This window comes from Grammomys surdaster, unplaced genomic scaffold, assembly GCF_004785775.1.
Source record: "Grammomys surdaster isolate TR1022 unplaced genomic scaffold, NIH_TR_1.0 220, whole genome shotgun sequence".
Lineage (NCBI taxonomy): Eukaryota > Metazoa > Chordata > Mammalia > Rodentia > Muridae > Grammomys > Grammomys surdaster.
This window is the reverse complement of record NW_021604665.1, coordinates 12,992,262-12,998,679: the sequence shown is the minus strand read 5'-3', so window position 1 is coordinate 12,998,679 and position 6,418 is coordinate 12,992,262. Positions and strand designations below refer to the sequence as shown.

The following is a 6,418-nucleotide window of genomic DNA, read 5'->3' as shown; positions in this document are numbered from 1 at the left end:
CTCTCTCTCTCTCTCTCTCTCTCTCTCTCTCTCTCTCTCTCTCTCCTTGCTGAGTGAGCATGAAGGAAGATGTGATTTCTCAGCTTTCTGACCCTTCTCCTGATGCCATGCATTGCCCATCATTTGATCCTTACTTCTGGAACTGTAAGCCCAAATACATTATTCCCTCAGCTACTTCTGGCCATGATGTTTTGTCACTATAAAAGAAAATTAATCCCCCTGCTATGCCCCCCACAGCAATGGGCAAAGAGATTCTTTGTTGGTGGTGGTATTCTTATATCAGTCAGGGGCAGAGTAGATGTCAGTCCTTTGTTCTGCCTAGCTTGATGCTGAGCATGGTAGTCCAAGCTGTCTTATGCCTGAAAAATCATAAAAACCAAATCAAATCAAATCTAGACCGTGTAGCACAGGAGAAGGAAGACAGACAGAAGCACACTGCCATGCCACCCACAGACCGTCCCTCCAGTATATGGAATAGACTGGCCGTAGACACCTGCTTGCTACCACAGCATGCAAAAGCATGGGTGAAAGGTGCTACCCAGGGGCCTGACAGCCTGCAGTGGGAGCCATGACAATGTATGTGTATGTGGTGGTCATATGGGAAAGATAGAGAAATAGAACAGCTTGAGCATTATGAAGAAAAATGGAACTGCAGACTCAGAAGTGGAAAGGGGTAGACTCTGTGAGTGGCTAGACCTGATACTTGGGTCTATGGTGAGGTCCCTGTCTGAGCTGCTACTGAGGTCCATGTCTGAGTCCATGGAGGGATGGTGATGATGTCAGTGGCTCAGAGGACCATTAGAGAATATTGTGATGACCCTGGTCAGGAAAGCCACCAGGGACCATAAGGATGTCCAGGTTCTGTGCATAACTGACTCTGAGCCTCACGAGTGTAGTGTTCTGGAGAGCTGGCCCAGTCTTTCACCAATGGCAGCACTGGATTGAACAGTTCTTGCATCTCATCTGGGAAGTACAGTAGTTCTGGTCCTGGTGGCAGAGGCACAGGTGAATCATCTCCTGAGGATAAGGGCACAGGAAAGGTGACCTTACCAGTTGTCAGGCATGAAGTAGTGTGGGTGTGAGGGTTATGCCCTACCCCTACCTGCTGGCTGCCTGAGGTGACCAAGAGAGCTGACACTCTGGGTACGGGAGTGGGAGAATTAGCCCTGTCCCCTCAATGGCTGTAGCACTCTGAAGGGTGGGTCCTGCACCTCACTTGAGCAATAAGTGGAGTTAGTATTGATGGCAAAGGCACTAGTGAGCCAGTCCCAAGGGTGTGAGAGCAAGAGGAAGAGTCCTGGCCCAGCCCCTCACAAGCTGCAGCACTAGGGAGAGTGGGTCCTGACCCTTGACTGGGTAGCACGATGGAGATGGCTCTAGAGGTGTGGGTGGGATGAGTCAGCCCATGGGCATGAGAGCAAGAAAGACGACCCTGACTCCTGCTGATGAATGGTGATGAATGGTGGCACTAGGTCACTTAACCTGAGCAGTAGTGGAGACTTCACCCTAGTGAAGAGCCAGCAGGCTGAGGAGCTCAGGTACCAACCAGGAACAACCCAGATCCAGGGCTCTAAATTGGCCTACTGCAAAATCTATATAATCTGTGAATGATTGGGACACACGAAAGTGCCTGTCCTACTGTCCCAAAGCTCTAGGATCTCCATGACACAGGGTAACAACAGGATAACCAGAAAGATTCCCAGCAAAGAACCAGTATTGATGGTTATCCCAGAAGCCAGAGATGTCGAACCAGACCAATGACTCACTGAAAAGAATATTTTCAAGTGAAAATACATCAACAGAGAAATATACTGTGGAATACATTATGTCACACTATAGCTTCCATGATAAGATACTTTTGATGCTTTGTTTTTATTGTCGTTATGGTGGTGGTGGTGGTTGGTGTATGTGTGTGTGTTTTATTTTGTAGGGGAGGCTGGAAGGGCAAAGGGTTGATATGAGGGGATGGAGAGATGGGCAAGACTATGGGTGCATGATGTGAAACTCATAAAGAAAAATGTTACCCTCCCAGTAAAAGAAAAGTTGCTGATATACTGTGCAACCACTAAAAAAAAAAGTATAAGAAAAATAAAGGAAGCATTTAACACAGGGAATAAATAATATGTACTCAAATATGTTATGTTCTAGCTTGTGTTGAGTATTCAGACTGTCAGGTTGAGGGAACAAATAAGGCTCAAAGAATTCTATGGTTTTTCTTTTAACCATATAATTCTCCTTAAACTTTGAATCCCCCAATCTGAGTTGACTGATGATTCTTAGAAATGAACCTATTTAGATTAGGGATTTGCATACCTGAGTAAATCATTAAGACACACATGAACCAGCAGTTACTATTTTAACTAGTAGAGACACATTTCTGTTGTTATTGACCACATAATCACCACACAGGCAGTATTTATGTGGACATAATAGTTAATAATTAATTAACATAGCAACTTAAAATAAGTATCACTAGCCTGATGTGTTCCCCCCTCCCTTTTCAGGATCATGGAGAATGATCAGAAGGTCTAATTTCAATGTGGAGTGCTTTGCAATGCATGATTTGACTTCTGTCCAATTTATGCATTGTCACTAATTCTGTGGTATCACTAAAAAGAATGAGGCAGACATTGTGTAGCCCTTGTTTACAGGGAGGGGAATTTTCTGCCTTTATAACTCTTATAGTTCAGACAGAAGTCTCAAAGTAGCCAAGACTATGATGAGGGCATATAAGCTGATAAGACACAAGTTAACCATATTAAGAACTGTTGCTTGGTCTGAGTTAACAGATGTATTGATTAAAACACTTGTCAACATTACTTCAAACAAGGGATGGTTCACAATATTCTCCTTTATCCCCATACTGGTAAGATTTTCAGGATACAAAAGGAGAGAATGTGGTTCCAAGTAGAAGCCACATCATCTGCAGGGTCTGTGATGGAAACTCTTGATTCATGAAAGAGGAAAGAAATTGTCCAAACACATATATTGTCACCACTTTTTGGAAGTAGGTAATACAGGTTGATTACTTTGAATGGGCTTTTTAAAATCTATCTCAACCACCTTCGGGCAGTTATACTTTATTGGCAGTAGGAGTTAGTGATATTGAAATTTCAAACAAGATAGTGCCATACTGAAGTTCTATACCAAAACCATAAATAAATAAATAAATAAATAAATAAATAAATAAATAAATAAAATAAATTTGTTTTTTATATACATGTTCCCAAGGTCAAGAACTGAAAATCACACACACATGCATAGACAAAGACATATAAATCCTATAATTTTTTGCTTTATTTGTAATAGTTAATTTGTGATTAATGTAATAATTTATCTGTGACAATGCTTAGAACTTTAATGTTTTGTTTTTATGATGCCATCTTCCATTATGATAGCCACTTTCAAGGTAAATACAATTATTTTGCTAGGATTTGTGCTGTATCCAAAAACAATGGCTCAGTTCCCAACGGTACTGGCCGGTTTTGGGTGTCAACTTGACCCAAAAGAATTTGGGGTTGTGCCGGGTGGTGGTGGTACATGCCTTTAATCCCAGCATTGGGAGGCAGAGCCAGGCAGATTTCTGAGTTCGAGGCCAACCTGGTCTATAGAGTGAGTTCCAGGACAGCCAGAGCTATACAGAGAAACCCTGTCTCGGAAAATAAAACAAACAAACAAACAAACAAACAGCCTGAAAAAAAAAAAAGAAGTTGGGGTTGTAACAGAGAAAGGAGGAAATGCCTCCATGAGATCCAGCTGTAAGGCATTTTCTCAATTAGTGATCAAGTGTGGAAGGGCCCATGGTGGGTGATGCCAACCCTGGGCTGGTAGTCTTAGGTTATATAAGAAAGCATCCTGAGCAAGCCAGAGGAAGCAAGCCTGTAAGTAATATCTCCTCGCGGCCTCTGCCTCTGCTCTTGCTTCCTGATCTGTTTGAGTTCCAGTCCTGACTTCCTTTAGTGATAAAAAGCAATGTGGAAGTGTAAGATGAATAAACCCTTTCCTCCCCAATTTGCTTCTTGGTCATGATATTTGTGCAGGAATAGAAACCCTAAGACATCATCTCATGGTGAGGCTGCTAGTATAAAAGGAAGGGTCTACCTTATACTTGATGTGTTAAAGACAGCATCAGAAGCAATTTTTCAATGTTATCTTTTAAATTCATTGTGTATAAGGAGGCCTACGGTAGAAAAAAAAAACCTTGAAAGTATATTCATAGAGTAAAACATTGCAGGGTTATAACTCAACTTCTTTGATATATGAGAAAAAAAATTAAAATCCACTAATCCTAATGGTTCCTTCTCTTCCAGTTTATTTTATTCACTTTTTCTTTCTCTTCCCTCTTGTACCTTACTTTCTTTTTTTCTTTCTATAATTCTTTTTTATCTTCAAGTTGTTCAGAAGTCTCTATGGCTAGACCACTGAAAAACCATTAAGCCAACACAAATGGCAACATGATGCTCTGTTTTCCAATAAGCAGCATGAAGGCACACTCTTAATGAAACCAGTGAGGTCAGAGGCAATAGATAAGGGGACAAGGCAGAAAGCCCACAGTGATATGATGTCCCATGAAGCCAGCTCAATGCCCTTTACAAATTACTTTAGTATTCATCATACCAGATAGACACAGATGCCTGTAATTACTACATCCTGCTAGGGCTCAATTATTTCATTTTTTTTCTTAGAATGCACATGCAGAACTTAATTTGTTTGCTTTTTATTGTTAAAATGTGTAATGAAATCATTGAACTAGCAGAGGATGTTTTTTGGAAAGCTCTTTCTAGGTTAAGAGGCCACAGGAACTGTTCCTGTCATCACAGTCAGGAGAGCTTGAATCTGATATGACCATTAGTAACTGCTACAAGGGTGAAACTGATTCTATCTTGGGCAAACCAAAGACAAACAACAACAACAAAATGTTCCTAATGCTTTTTGGATTATGCTTCTCACCCATCATCTGACATTCTGTAACTGGGTACTCACTGATAACCCCTAACAATGGCCAACTGTGGACAGCTAAGGAAACGATTTCACCTCCAACTTTTGCAGTTTCTCTGGTGAGCGTCTCTCTCCTCATATACCATGTGTTTTGGCATTTTAAGGTCATAGAAGGTCACTGGCATGTCTTTCTGCCCTACACGTTTACAGTCATTTTATCCATTATAACCGAGCTAATCAGTGCACCCAAAACCACAGAACTAGAATGCAGTATAAGAGTAGGTGATATCAAGAGTGTCCTTCCACATCTATGTGTTTAGATTTTGACTCAATTTTAGGTATGAAAGAAAACATTTGGACAGCAACTGTGCAGTGTTCTTCAAGGGGTCCAGAATGCCAGTCTGGGCTCTTGCAGCAGGTTGCTTCAGCTTTATTTCTCCTTGTTTTAAGAACCCCTCCCTTAGTTTTGAGGCATTTCTCTAAGTAAAGCCTTTCTCTAAGACACCAATACACTACCAGAGCCATTCCTTTCTGACTCATCCTTTCAAAAGTCAAGGAAATTTCTATTCTAGAAATGCTTTAATCCAGAAATATTAAATAAAAACATTTTATAAATGCAAGATGAAAAAATGCAGAAGGCACTAGGACAGTACCTTTTAAACACTTCATCAGATATTAGGAAATATCTCTAAACAGCAGGCAGCACCATGAGAGTCAGACAAACCAATGCAAATCTCTGAAATTTGTAATTTTTCTTTTTTATTCTCTTTTCATTGGCCACAAAAGCAGTATTAGGACTGCTAACATCCAATCAAGGTTCTCACATCCAGCTTAGAGAATTTTGTTTCCTTAGCTTCAGACATTTTTAGTAGTATCCATACGACTGAAATCAAGTTGTAACTGTTCATGTGTAGTGACAGCTCATATACCAATCTTTCTGGTCCTTTTCTTTAAAACTGCCAATTGTCTGCTAGCCATGGCCAACCCATAGGGTAAAAGGTCCTCCATTTTAGTTGAACTCTGACAATTCCCTTAACTACAGTAATCTACTTTTCAGATGTGTTCATTCTCTGCTTTTTGGCTTCCCTACCCTATAGGCCCTAAGTAAAACCCATTCAGCAAAGATACTCACCCATCACCTGACATTCCTTAACTGGGTACTCACTGTTAATTCCTAGGAATGGCCAACTGTGGACAGCAAAGGAAACTATTTGATTTCACTCACCTGTTCCAACATACACATACATGAGTTGAGAAGCCAACAGCAGTCTCTAATTCTTACAGTGACCTCTTATGAAAACCCTGCCAAACAAATGCTTGTGGTATTTGTCAACTGTACATCTCTTGACTGTGTTTACATGATTCATATTTCACTTTACTTCTTTCTTCATGTGTCCTATTTTGCCAGATGTGGGTCATTGTTTAATATGATGTTGCAAAGCTCAATGAACTCATACATGCACAATGGTTCATTCATAAC

The 6,418-nt window shown here is 40.7% G+C and overlaps 1 protein-coding gene across 5 annotated transcripts in view; it reads right to left on the bottom strand.

The window, feature by feature from the left end:
- Positions 1-6,418, bottom strand: part of LOC114625675 (contactin-6) — a 358,006-nt gene that overhangs the window by 68,012 nt on the left and 283,576 nt on the right. The window lies entirely within an intron of this gene.